Consider the following 14,960-nt stretch of genomic DNA (forward strand, 5'->3'; position numbering starts at 1 on the left):
CTCTTTTCCCTTTGTCTCCTTCACCTGTAGGGTCTGGAGTAACCTGATGGGGCAACCTGAGAGTCTAGAATGAAGACTCTGAGCCTGTTGTGTATTGGGAGAACAAATTCAATAGAGAAGAGGTGTCAATTCTGGAATCTCCAGGCTCGTGGACTTGGTTCAGAACATAGGACTTTGAACCCACACTAAGGTTTTGATAATTCCCTGGCTTCCATGTGTGCTCTCAGAGAATGAAAGCATGAGTAAGCAAACTTTTTCTGTAAAGAGCCACGTAGTAAATATTTTAGGCTTTCTGGACAGTGCCATCTCTGTTGCAACTACTCAACTCTGCTATTGTAGCACAAAGATAGCCGCAGATACGTGTCATTGATGGTTAAGATTGTGTTCTGATAAAACTTTATTTACAAAAACACATGGGAGGCTGGATTTGGCTGGAGAGTCATGGTTTGCTGATCTTCGTACTAGCTATAGGAAGAACATTTGGGAAGAAATTATAACACCCTTCCCCATTACCAAAGGTGAACACCCTAGGCCTACACACACACACACACACACACACACACACACACACACACACACACATGCGAGATGATACTATAGGTTCAATTTTTTAAATTCTCATAAAACATGTAATGAAATTTACCATTTTAACCACTTTTTTTTTTTAAGATTTTTTTTGGGGAATTGGGGGAGGGGAACAGACAAGTTGTTGTCGTTTTGTTCTTCAGTCTAGTTGTGGAGGACATTGCTTCACTGGCCCAAGTTGGCACCATCATTGCGCTCTTCCCGGGCGAGGCAGATCAGTCACCGGCTTCTAGACGGCCGCTCACGGAGGCTGCTGGCCACTCACGCTGGCTGCTGGCTACATACGGTAGCCCATGGCAACCCACTGCCACAGGGGCTGCAGCCTACGCGTCGCCGGCAACTCATGGCAGCCCAGCTCCAGGTCGAACTGTTGTTCAGCATCTTAGCTGTGGAGGGCAGTGTCACTGGCCCTCATATGTGTGCTCCGAACCGGGGCCCTCTGGCGTCCCAAGCCAGTTCTTAACCATCACGCCACTCGTCAGGCCCTTTAACCACTTTTAAGTGTGCAGTTTAGTGGCATTAATTGCATTCCATTGTCATGCAACCATCACCACCATCCATCTCCAGAACTCTTATCATCTCACAAAATTGAAACTCTGGACCCATTGAACAGTAATTCCTCTTTACCAGCTCCCCTAGCCTCTGGCAAACACCATTCTACCTCCCATCTGTGGTTTTGACTAGTCACCTCAATATGAGTAGATTCATACATTATTAGTCCTTTCGTGACTGACTTCTTTTACTTAGCATAATGTCACGTTTTCATCCATGTTGTAGCATGTGTCATACTACAGATTCAATTTTATAATATTTTTAAACTTTACAGTATTTCCCCCATGTATTTAAAAACCTTTGGTAAATACCATTTTTAAAGACTGCATAATATTCCATTGAGTTAGACAGACTGAAAGGAGATAATTAGAGACCAGAACAACCTTCTCTACTTGGGAGGAGCGCTAACCACGCCCCTAAACACAGCTGATTGGATTGGAGCCCAGGGACCGTCAAAGGCTACCCAACCAGGTATAGGCTGTTCAATATGGATGCTCCCTATAGAATCGATCCAAAATTAGCCAATAAAATCCACTTGGAAAAGCATAATTGCAGGGCAAACAAAATGAAATCAGGTTACATTGTGACCCACAGTGACAGGGAAGATCCCAGTTAACTCTATCACAATAAATAACCTGAGTTTGTTTTTTCCTTTTTACCCAGATGAACTCAGCAGGCAGAACCAATATATCCATCAGTGCATGATTCATATTTATAAACATTCCCCTTTGCTGGGCATTTAGGTTATTCCCAATGTTTTGATATTATAAAACAATGCTTCGGGAAGCATCTTTGTATGTAATCCTTTTCTGCATATCTGATCACTTCCTTAGGACAGTTAAGTGAGTGTATCTTCAGCAATAAATTTATTATGACTGTGGATTGTTTGATGCCTTGGGCCCCCAAGAAGCTTGAGGATCCAAGAAGACTTCACTGCTAAAAACATTGATTGACTGGTCTTAAAGAGACTTGGCAAGAGCGGAATAAGATATGAAGCCTCCAGTCCTACAGGTTTCTTCTCAGGGCAGGACTCAAGCTTGAAGGTGGGGACCAGAAAATCGGGCAGGACAATAGGGCAAGACTGACCAGGGAGAAGGGTCCTGGACATAAGCCCAGGCTGGTGAACTGAGCCAGTTCATTGTGGAAAGCATTGAGGGTGACAGAGATGTGGGGGAGTCCTCTGGTGTGTGGTTATATAAGCGATAGGGACTTTCCTTAGCTTAATGAATCCTTGGTCTGTTGGACCTGCCGGAACCTTGAAGAAAGAAAGTGATCTGACAGTAGTGTCACATACTGTGATACTGGCTGTTGCAGAATTATTCAGCCATATCCAGTTCTCTCCACTTCCTGGGCATATGGAAGGGTATGTTTTCTCATCCCTTGCAGGTCGTCAGGGCCATGTGACTGGTTCTAGCCAATGGACCACAAATAGAAGTGTCATTTCCAGGATGAGATCGTGAAAAACTTGAGCCTTTAGCTTCCTATCCACCATCTTAGTATCCTAAAAGCCATGTGTTGTGATGGTAACATTACAAGATAGAACCTCCTTCAGCCTGGGTCCTTGAGTGACTATGTGGAGTGTTGCTTTCCAGCAACCTATGTTGGATGTGTATTGTGGTGATGAGAAATAAATCTTCTTATTTTAAGTTGCTAAGTTCTTAGTACTGCTGCCTATTCCATCTTGACTAATACACTGTTCCGGTACAAGGTCAAGTGGCAGATTGGAATTTAACTCTAAATCTCTCTAACTTTATAGCCTCCATTATTATTCCTCAATCATGCAGATTGGTGGGATCTTGGGAACCTAATAGTTTTGAGGCTAGATTTTAGATTTAGTAGACTTTGGATTTGGGAATATGACTAATTCCTAAACTCATAGGCTTGAGGGAGGGAAACACATACTGATAATCACTCCCGCTCCTGTCAGAAGTAGGAATTGATTTGGGAGGCTGACCCCCACAGGCAGAGATATCGGTAGATTGAGTGTTAGGTCACTGAGTAAGGCAAAGAGAAGAAAAATGACAGGGGGATGAGAGCTGGTGGTGTTACCACTGAAAATCAAGTCATCTCATCTCCAGAATGACAATGAACATTCATTTAACTCTTCTCTCAAACTTCCGTCCTGGCTGATATTGGTGGTATGTGGGCAGGCAAGGCATCAGGAAGTCACGGGCATTTTAATATCAAAGAGTTATTCATCTGATGCAAAATAGAGTGACAGCTCACTGAGAATTAGCATTCTGTTGGATTGAGTCACCTTGTCTGTATGTCTTGCAGATTCAGCATCTAATCATCCTTCTCAGGCCCAGGTTTCAAGTGGGCCCTGGATGACAGGTCTCTGTACTTCACAAAGTCTCTGGGGGATTTCTCAGCTCTGCCTGGATTCACCTGGCCAAATTAATTGACAGAATAGGGAAGAATATTGTTGAGTAGTTCCCCACATTTTTATTATGTATTAGAGTTTTGGATCAAAACTCGACCTGAAAGAGAATCACAGTGGAATTTCAACATTTCCCCAAAGGGAAAGAAGAAACACACACACAAAATCACCTTCTGGAAAGCTCCATTTCTGTGGTATAAATAAATAGTCTATGGCTGATTTCAAGTTACAATGTACTATCACTGAACATGGACTTGGGAAGACAGATATGCAGTAGCACACTATGATAGAGTATTTTTTTAATATAAATATCATCGACGTAAATAGCCTCATGAGCATAGGTGGTAGTAAAATATAGCAAAACAATTAGGAAATGATGAGTTCTGAATATTATCATTGCTTTTAATATATTTTACTTAAGTGTACGTTTTTATAATTTTTAATAATGTCAAACAACCATGTGTGTGAAAGTTCTGAAAACTTCACCATTGGCTCTTGTTAGCAGAGACATGGCAGCCCCAGCATGGCGCTGGCCCTGGGCCCTTGCCAGGGCCCACCTGCTCCTTGACAAGAACCAGCTCAGGCCATGACTACTTGGGTATCAAATGTAGAGACAGCTCTTTTGCTTCCTTGTCACCTTATTGTTCACATCTTCCCATGGCTGCCCTTCTGTGCCTTCTGCCACATAGCTTCTCTACCTTTTGTGGTAAGTGGGGTTGTGTAAAGTCTGACAAAAGTGCCACCTGCTCTGGGCACGTGCATTTACGCTTCAGTGGAGTTCCGGGTCTCACACCCCCATATTCTCCAACCTGCGGTGCCCATGCTCCCTTTCCTGTGTGCTGCCTCAGTGCTCTGTGCTGTCAGATGTCAGCTTTTGGAGCATTTGTCCAGTGTGTATTGCGTGCTAAGTCTCCTCCTGCTTGTGCTATGTGCGCCAGGCCCTGTGCTCTTACACCCATTCTCTCACTCCGTCCTTAGCAACCCAACCAGATGGGTCTCAGTATTGCAAGATTACAGATGAGGAAGCTGTGGCCTCGAGAAGGGAAGTGACTTGCCCACTGTCCGGAAGTCATGTTTCTTTTCAGTGGCACGTTGCCTTTGAGATGTAATGTGAAGGCAATACTTGTCACCCTCAGCTGGCTGTTGCTGGTTGTGGACTGACTTCACTCAATTTAGGGGGGACTCGAGCTCTTTTCCAGTGGGCTCTACCACAGAATCTGAGCAGAGGGACATTTGGATTGGAGGACAGAGCTGGCGTCGGGGTCAGGTCTGCTTCCTGAGAATGTCCGTGACCCCATCTCATTCCCTTCCACATGCCAGTGACTGCCTGGCTCCTGGCTCCCGAAGGGGAAAAGTCACCAGGAGGGACGCTCAGCCCTTCCCAGTGCAGGTGCTAGTGGCAGCTGTGTGCAGAGCAGCTCACGTCCCTTCCAGCTGAGCAGCACATGTGTCCCCTGGCAGCTTTCTTGAAGGGAAGCCAGTTTTAGCGACAGAGCAAATGCTGAGGACCAGACAGGAGGAGGGGTGAGGATTGTAGGACTATGGAGACCTACTTCCCAGAAGACCTCCTATTTTGGAGCTTTGTAGCCCTGGGCAAGTCATTAAAGCTCTGAGCAGTTTGCTCCTCTGTAGAATGGGGGTGAGGGTGAATTGTGATCGTGGCTACCATGTATTGAGGGCTCTCTACTATTAGGTACTGCACTCAACATTATCCACAAGGTAATTCCTATAAAGGTCTGAGCCCAGTGCCAGAAACATGGTTAATACGCAACAAATGCCAGCTCCTGTTATTTTATTAATCCTCATAGCAACCCTATGATTAATAATAACAAAGAAATAATAATAGTGGCGAGCATTTACTGAGCACTGCCTATGTCGTCAGCCATTGTTTTAACTTATGTAGCTTATTAACTGAATAACGTTTAATTTCCCCAACTATCCCAGGAGGTTGGTTCTACTTTTAACCGCATTTGACAAATGAGAAAAACTGAAGCACAATTAAGTTAGGCACATGGCCAAGGACTCTTAGCTCAAAAGTGACATATGTGCTTTTATTCTTCCCGCTTTACAAAGGTGGGGACTGAGGCCTGAGAGGCTGAGCGGCATGCCCAGGGTCAGAGTGGGCAGGAGTCTCCTCTGGGCTAGTAGGCAGGTAAAGTGACATCATGGAGTGGAAAGCTGCTTTATGAACTGTTGCTGTGTCGGCTTCAGTCAGGGGTGAGTAAGCTTCACGTGTTCTATTTTTTCTCGTCTAGACACAACAGCTGGCCTGAGACCCTGGGGCCTTTAGGAAGTCCTGCTTGGACTTAGCTTGTTGTCTAGGTACGTGTTAGAGGCAGTTTTGTGTAGGCCCTGGACTTGCCATCCCCTGAGACAGCCCAGGAGCCACTGCTTGACTGACTTCAGAGCTGCTAGCAGCTGGAAGCCTCCAGGAGGAAGCCAGCTGGCCGCCAGCCACAATCACATGCAACGGGGTTACTAGCGGTCACTCTGTGGGCTTGCTCCAGCCCCACTCGCTGTCTCCAGTGGCTGCGCCTTCACTGCAAGCAGCTAGGCAGGGGGAGGAGGGCTTGAGGCCCCTAGTGGAGTTGAGATAATTGGGGCATCAGGGAGCCTGCTCCCTCTGCCCCCTAGTGCTCCCCACATGCACCCCCCCTCCCCGCCCCTGGGAACATTCCCTCTCCCCAGGTGCCCACTTCCCAGGATGGAGTGGGCAGGACTGTTGGGTCTTTGCAGAGGGCTTCCAGAACCCTGGAACTGAGAAGCTCTTTGAGGACAGATCACTGTCACAGGCCTCTAGGGCTGTCTCCATATCACACTGAGAGCTCCTGTGGGCAGGAGCAGCTCGGCGTCTCCCTCTCCCTGACAGCACAGGGCCAGGGCCAGGGCCAGGGATGGTGTTCAGCATAGCCATGGTTTCCGAGGGAAGGCCACTTCCAGTTATTGGGCTGGAACTTGGTGTTAGGGATAAGAGTGGTGGTGGCAGCGGCAGTGTGTGTGTGTGTGTGTGTGTGTGTGTGTGTTTGGAGGTGAGGAGAGAGTTCTAGGAGAAATGTAACCAGAGTCAGATCAGTGTGGAAAGGGGCAGACATGCCAGGGCTGGCCCTCCAGCCTAGCAAACATGTACACTGCTAATGTGGCAGGAAGCACTGGGGCTCCGAGCACAGATGGAGGTGGTGTTCCCTTCTTGCTCCCGTCTCATGCTGTCTGGATGTGATGGTGCTCAGGCAAACTCTTCCTCTGAGCCTCTTCCTCCCTAAAGGGAGGGCAGCATTCCTCAGTGTGCCGACTGTCCTGGGCAGAAAGGGTGAGAGTCTTCCTGACTGTCCCACTGTGAATGTCCTTCACCAAACCAGGGGGAAAGGAGTAGCGGAATAAGAGACTGGTCCAGCAGCTCCTGGCTGGGACTGGCATTTGCTACTCCTGTCTGCCCGGAAATACCCAAGAGTAGCAGGCATGCTTCTGCCAGGAGATAAGGTGGAGGGTGAGGCCCAGCTTCCTAAAACAGACCTCACTGAGCTCTGCTGGAGGTTTGAGCTGTTCTCTACTAAAGGGCATATAAATCCCTGTAAAGAGCATCAGGATGGGAGACTGAGATTTGGGTCTCTGGCTAAGTCATCCCTTGAACTGTACTGAGGGAGGGTAGGGTGGGGACAAGTTTCATTGTTTGGGCATTTGAAGGAGGTCCCACTTGGGTGCTCCCTTGTTCCCCCAATTTGTATCCCCAACCGCCAACCTTTGCTGGTCCTCTTCCCTTCTTCTTCTTTTTTTTTTTTTTTAGCTGAGTCATTCTGCCACCTGTTGCAGCTCAGCGGCAGCTCAGCTTGGGCCGGGAATCGAACCGGCGACCCTGTTGCTCAGAGCTCACACTTTTGAGCGAGCCCTTAACCCACTGAGCCACTCAGCCGGCCCTCTTCCCTTCTTTTTAAGATGCCCCCCGTGTGTGATGCCCACACAGTCCTCCCTCCAGACACTATTCCTCCCTACATAACGGAGTCCTTGTGTCTTGTGCTCTGCACCACAGGCTGCAGCTGTATGTGAAGAGAGGTGTTCTCTGCCCAGGCTCCTGCTGATGCTAAAGGGAGTAGCATGGGTGGGTGATGGGCGGGGCTTCCTGGGGGTGGGCTGGGGGAGGGGGAGGACTGGACTTCAGTTTGGTTTCTTTCTGACAGAAACAACTGAGCCCATTTTCCTCCTGATTAATCTCAAGGCAAATGTCTGTAGAAGAATTATTTTCTTATGAAGCTCATACAGTCTGGCATAACATGAAATTCCTCCAATTCAAGTGACTTTGACCCTAACTGTTGTGAAATATTAACCTTGACATCATCGTGCTAATGGTACATTCTCCTCCTCCCAGGGCCTATTTTCACCACAAAGGAGCTCTGAGTCAATTATGATGGATTGAAACTTCCACAAAACCCGTCTCCGTCTCCGTGACCCCTAGATCTTTCCTGAGAGGAGCTGGGGGTGGGTGGAGAATTTCAGTTCATATAGCTACAAATTTTAGTTCCCTTCACTCCCCTTAGGGGTTTTTACAATTTCCAGAATCATTTTCACATGCATGATGTGAAATCCTGAAAACACATGTCTAAAGTAAGGATTCTGCCCATCACCAAGTTGTAGATAGAGAATCTAATAGAACTCTGAGAGGGTCACTAAATTACCAAGAGGTCACAGCCAGTAAACAACTCAAAGTTTCTCATAGTGCCTTCTTCTCTGTGCTCAGCTGTCCAGCCTCCCCCTCTCTGCGGGGAGGCCACCGTCACCAGCCACCAGCCAGCAGAGGAAATGTTCAAAAGATGTTCAGCTGTGGCTGGCACAGAGCTCAGCGGGGAGGCAGTTCCTCTGCAGCTGACAGGGGTGGGGGCCTATCCAGTCACCAAGGGCAGCACAGGAGGACTAGAGAGAGTCAATCCATCACCTGCCCCCAAACTTGTTTGGGGTTCTTCCTGAGCCCCAGCATCCAGAGGGCGGCCACACCAGCCCCCAGCTGCCTAACTGGAAACCTGCTATGATCCTGGCCCTCACATCCTCACTATGGTCCTTGTGTCCTCTTGACTCACTGCCCATTCAGTCACCAGGTTGTGTCCAATCCACCTCTTTCATAGCTAATAGTCCCCTCTTCTCCATCTCCAAGGCTAGCGCTCGGGCACTGTGTATTCCTTCCCCAATCCATGGGCCCTCTGCCTCCAGAGTGTCTCCCCTTTATCCATTCTCAATGGGGTCCTTGAAGTGACTGTTAGAAAGAAAAAAAGTTGAAATCTATTTGCGTTATCTGTCAAAATCCTTCACTGGCTCCACATTGCTTGCTGAATGCAATTAAAACCCTTTAGCTGAGGTGTTAAGCATGTTGGGTTGGCCCCTGTTTACTTACCTCTCTAGACCCACCTCCCCACATGCATGTCCTGCTCTACAAACGCTAAGTGGGCCAGGCTCCGGGGGATGTGTCATCTCCCTTCACCTTCTCACCCCTATTCCTCCTCCTGCAAAGTCATCACCTCAGCACCTCCTCCCAGGCTGGCTTGGTGCCCGCCTCAGGGCTCCTCTATGTTTATCCCCAAAGTGGAACTGATACTGGGATTCCCTAGAATCACAAAGTGAAAAGATACATCTAACAGCTGGTACAATGAGCTTGCCCCTGGGGGACCCTTTTCTAGAAATGCCTTGAGAATCTGCCTGGGTGGACTGTGAAGTCCGGAAAGTAGGAACCAGGGTAGTAAAAGATGCTAGCCCAACTGCTCTGCGTGAGACAAGAAGAAGAATTTATTCTTTGCCCCTAAGAACGAAGAGGCAGGAGGGATGAAGAGGAGAGGACCAGAGAAAGGAGGGGGTGAGCTGGGGTCGGAGAAGCTGGGAAGGTGGTGTAAAGGTCTCTGTGGGGATGACTAGCCAATAGAGAGTCCCTTACAGTGGGATGCCCCAAAGTCATTTTAAATAGAGAGGCCACATATTAAGTCAATTAATATTCCCAAGTCATAGTGTGAGTGGGTTTGTGTGTGTGTATGCCTGTGAGGAGGGCAGCATCGTGGAAAGGACTTTGTTCAACACTTAGGTCAAATTGGAGACCACAGGCGTGGAAATGAGATCCAAGGGAAACCCTCGGAACGTTGGGAGCTACACGATCCGAGCGGGGCCGTGGAATTGCCACACAGGACGTTGCGTGAGGATTTGGAGGCCAACTAAATGGCAGAACGTCCATCTCCCCCTGGTATGTGAATTGTATTAGAAATTAAAGTAAATCTCCAAGGGGAGCTGTGGAAGTGAGAATAGATGCACTTTGTGTCCTGATATTTAGCTGTTAGGGCAGAGGGTGGGGAGCTAGACACTCTTCTTCCAGACACTTGTGGCTCCCTCCGTCACATTATTCAGACACCTGCTCATGTGTAGCCTCCTCAGAGAGGCCTTCGCTGACCAGCAGAATTACTAAAGCAACCGTTCTTTTCCTAACGCTGAAAATTCTAGCCCTGAATTGCAGTGGATGTAAAGTTATGTTAAGTTCAATGAATTTGGAGAAAGTCTCAGCCCCAAACACCAGGCCTTTACACAGTCACTCATTCAGCTAGAATTTGTTGAAGGCCTTCTATATAGCAGACACTATTCTAAGCACCTGCGATACCTCTGCGAACAAAACAGACAAAAATCACTGCTCCTGTGAGCCCTGAGCGTTAAGGCAAACACAGTCTTAATTCTAATCATCCTAACCCTGCCCACCAGGAATTTTTCCTCTCAGAACTCAAAGCACCTTGCAGGGCTTCTTAGGTAGGTTGCGTTCTGGTCACGGGCACACATCCAGCTGCTGACACCACAAAGTATTAAAAGTATCAGTGAACACCATAGGTTTTCTAAAATGTTAAGGTTATGGATTTTGTGCTTGCATAAAAGGAGTAACTTGAGAAATCAAATTTCAAAAGCCTCTATCTCAAAGCTATAATATTCTGAAAGGTATCATTTTACATTTTATCTATCTATTGATCTATCAAGCATCTATCTCTAATGGGCCATTTAATTCAAGTACCATCAGACCTAACTAATTTATTTATTACAATTAACCACCCTCCCCCCGGCCCCCAAAGAAAACCCCACAAAAACCTAGAATACTCTATGAAAGAAATCAAATCAAATCTAAGTTGCTACCTGTTTGGTTATGCATTGCATCCGTCATCCACACAGCCAGGCCGTCAGGGCTCAGTGAGTGCTGAAATTGGACCCATGCTTCTACTAAGATGCTCATGATCTAGAGAAGGGTCATTTATGGATTCCAGCCAGGAGCACACTGTGAGATGGATGTTACAGGAGACTTACCTGCAAAATGCTACAAACGCATAGAGAAAGGAGTTCCCAATTCTCCCCAGGAACAGAGGAGATGACACTTAACCTGGCCATAAGAGAAAAGGAGGATGTTACAGACAGACAGATGTAGAGCAGAACCCCAGGCAAACGAAACCAAAGGAAAGCCATGTGAACGCAAACCATGAGAATGGTTCTGCGAAGTTGCCTGTGACTAGGGAATGTGCCCTAAACGCGAGGGGGTAGAGGGGATGGGCAGGAGAGGAAGCTGGAGCCGGGGGCAGCACCTGGTCATGAACGGCTTTGCATAGGATCTTGTGAACAATGGGAACAATTAAACCCTAGAAGCAGGGGAATGACATGATCAGACTCGTGTTTTACAAACATTCTTGGAGCAAGGTGAGGAGTCCGACTAGAGGCGGGGAGACCAGTTCGGTGGCTGTTTCAGCAGTCCAGGTGAGAACTGACTCGGCCCTAAACCAGGGCAGAGGGGATGGAGAGGGAAGCAGATACCAGAGAGAGCTGAAGAGTAAAACTGTCAGGATTTAACGTGGGAGGTAAGAGACCAGGTGGCAGTGAGTTTTCTTGTTTGGGTAACTGGGTAAAGGGTGAAGCTGCCAGATTACATCTGCCCTTCCCTGTCTTCTTCCTGATAGCATCAGGATGTGGAGTAAACTAATTTTATTCTTTAAAAGCCCAGACATCTTTAATTTACAAACATACACAGTTTGGAGAATTCTTCCCCTTTTAGGTCCATGCCAACCCAAGGGAAAGACCAGGAACTTGCCTTCCCAGCCTCCCTTGCAGTCAGGATCCAGACAGAGTAATCCAGCTTCACTAATCAGAGACACTAGAATATTTTCGGAGGCCTGTGACATGAAGAAGGGGCGCCACAAAATCCACGTTGGTGAAGGTGGTCACAGGTGGATGCGTTCCTGGCGGGGTCAGAGGCAGAGGTGTTGGAGATAACTTCCAGATTCTCCTTGCCTGTGTTGGTGAGGTGAGCTGGGTGTCTCTGCCCCATGGTGCAGCAGTTATGTCTCTCTGGGGCCTCTCTGTTTTGTGAGTTGGGGGTTATTCCCAGAGACATAACCTTTAGCCCCCTCAGGCCTTCTGTGAGTTTCCTAATAGCCTTTACTAAATCTGTTTTCTGCTTAAACTAGGTCAAATGGTTTTGTTTGCAACTAAAATTTACCCTGATTGATATACTTCTCCCTGCAAACAACACAAACCTCCTTCCATTTTAAATAGGTTAACTAGTTACCTCAAAGTAAAGGTTACCTAATAGCAGCACAATCATTACTCTTAGTAAGTACCCTAAACTACCTTGATGTTAGAAAAGCTCATTGTTTGTACAGCATTTTAGTTCATTCAGTCCAAATTGTGTCCCATACCCAATTTCCTCTATTGCACCCCCAATGAGTGGAGAATGGTGCACTCTCACTAGGGGAGGTGGGGTTAACTTCCAAACTGAAATTTTAAAGATTAAATGGAGCAAGAAGACATCTTTGAAATTACTGTAGTACCTACCAGGTGGCAGGTACTAAGGTTGTTCTCGTTAGGATGGTTTCAGCTATAAACAACAGAAACCCCAATTAGCAGTGTCTTAAATCTTACAGATATTTGTTATGTCATTTATCAAAACGGGAAGTAGGTGGTTCCAAGTCTGATTAAGTAGCTCTGTGCTGTCATAGAGCTAGGCTTTTAATCTCTACTCTGCCTCTGCAGTGTATTGGCCTTTGGCCTCGAACTGACAAAATGGCTGCCCAGCAAGCTGCAGGCGGCGTCTCCTCTCAAGACTGCTTTAAAGACTGCTTTCAAAGTGGGAAGAGGGTTGTGACAGCAAAACGGAGCTTCCTTTCCTCAAACTCACTCACTTTTAAAAAAAATTATTTTTTTTGAGGTAATATTGGTTAATAACATTATATACATTTCCGTGTACAGTACTGTGATCCCAACCTGTCGACACTGTAGTGTGTTTACCACCAAAAGTCTAGATTCCATCTATCACTGACCATATAGCTATATTAGGGATCCTCTTCTAAACCAGTCACTGACAAATAGAAATGATATTACCATGATTGGCTTAGAAGATTCATCATCTGGAGAAGGGTGAGTTCTACCTTCCCTGAGCACTTTGCTATCTGACTAACACCTGGGTTATACATCAAGGAAGGGAATGTGTACAAGTAGGCAACAGACAGGGTCTGCCACAGTGGATTTTGCATCAGGAGACCGGTCTGGGCTGATTTGTTTATTTTTTCAAGAAATGATTTTTAAATTAGTGTTGAGCTCTTGCTGTGTGACCTTTGGACCTGTCCATTACTTGCTGTGTGGTTTTCACAAGCCTCTTGATCTCTCTGGGCTTTGGTTTCCTTGTCTCTAAAATGAAATGGCCAAAGTAGATGATTTGAGGTCTTGCCTCATATTTCACTCATCTCTTCTCTCTTTTATAACACTTTTGCATTCAGAGCTATAATTTTTTTCTGTCAAAGACCTTCAGGAGATGTGTAGTTTTGCCGATAGACAGTTTATTCCCTCTTACCACCTAAAGCCATGCTTTTCAAGGTGGGCCTCCCACACTCATGGCATGTGAGTGGTGAGTTGGTGGATAGGTGAAGCCATAGGATAAGATGGCATATCTTCCAGGATTTTACCCAAAGATGTAGGAGGAGAGCCTTTGAAATTTTTGTATTCTGTTACATAATTTTGGACATATTATGAAATACAATGCAAAACCCTCAGACTTGGACTGTGGATCCGTCCCTTTGGGGAATGTGTTCAGTCTTTTCTGTGGCTGGGGGGGTCTTAAGATAGATAACTTTGTGTGTCGCAATGAGTAATATTATCTGAATTCAAAAAGCGACTTAGATTATTTGCATACCACTTGGGTCTGCTATCTAGATCAGGATTTTGCTTTTGCACCCTCAGCATATTGACATTTTGGGCCAGATAATTCCTTGGGGGCAGGGGTGGGGGGCGCTGTCAGTGCATTGTAGGAAATTTAGAAGCATCTCTGGCCTCTACTCACTAGGTGCCAGTAACAATTTCCTAGGTGTGACTACCAAAAAATGTCTCCAGATATTGCCAAATGTCCCCTGGTGGGCAAAATCACCCCAGCTGAGAATCAATAATGTAGATGGATTAGCATTTGAATTCTTACTCTGTCCCTTACTTAGAATTAATAGTTGTGTTATCTTGGGCAAGGTGCATAATAGCTGTAATCTTTGGCTTCTTTGTCTGCCAAGTAGGACCAGCTCATGAGATCGTTGTCTACATTAAATGAGGTGTTAAGAGTCTGTGAGGCATTAAGAGTCTAGCACAATGCCTAGCCTGTAATAGGCCTTCCATGAATTTTACTCCTCTTCTGCCCTCAGTTTTCTAGGGCTGTAAAACTTTCCAAATGGAAGGGACCTTACAAGTCATATTACCAGAACTCTTCAGTTTATAAATTAAGAGACTGAGGTTCATAGAGATAATCTGTCTTCTCAACTCTAAATCTGTCTTTATACTCAAGTAATGCAAAAGAGACATACTGAAATGGAATTGTACAGCAGTGGATGAGTTCAAAGGCTTGCTCCCATCAAGGTTGATTTGCAAGACTCTTGCTCCTGTATATGTACTTCTTTATGATACATTACCTCTAAGAGAATTCCCGAAGCACTAAATCTCTTGGGTGACTCAGACTGAGTTCAAATGTTTGGTTTTAGGGACCATCACTTATCTCTTTGGAAGCACTTGTCCTGTGCCCTTTGGATGTTAGGGAATGATAAACACTGAAACAAAATGCACAGAATATGAGAGTTAATGCTCTGTGCCAGCCAAAGTTTTAAAAAGAAATTTACACTCACTGAGAACACATAATAGCTGTTCAAGAACCAGAAAGATTGGGCCGGCCGAGTGGCGCGATGGTTAAGAACTGGCTTGGGACACCAGAGGGCCCCAGTTTGGAGCCCACATATGAGGGCCAGTGACACTGCCCTCCACAGCTAAGATGCTGAACAACAGCTCAACCTGGAGCTGGGCTGCCATGAGTCGCCGGCAACGGGTAAGCTGCAGCCCCTACTGCAGTGGGTTGCCATGGGCTACCGTGTGTAGCCAGCAGCCAGCGTGAGCGGCCAGCAGCCGCAGTGAGCAGCCGTCCAGAAGCCGG

This window comes from Hipposideros armiger, unplaced genomic scaffold (genome assembly GCF_001890085.2).
Source record: "Hipposideros armiger isolate ML-2016 unplaced genomic scaffold, ASM189008v1 scaffold_558, whole genome shotgun sequence".
In the NCBI taxonomy this organism is placed as follows: domain Eukaryota; kingdom Metazoa; phylum Chordata; class Mammalia; order Chiroptera; family Hipposideridae; genus Hipposideros; species Hipposideros armiger.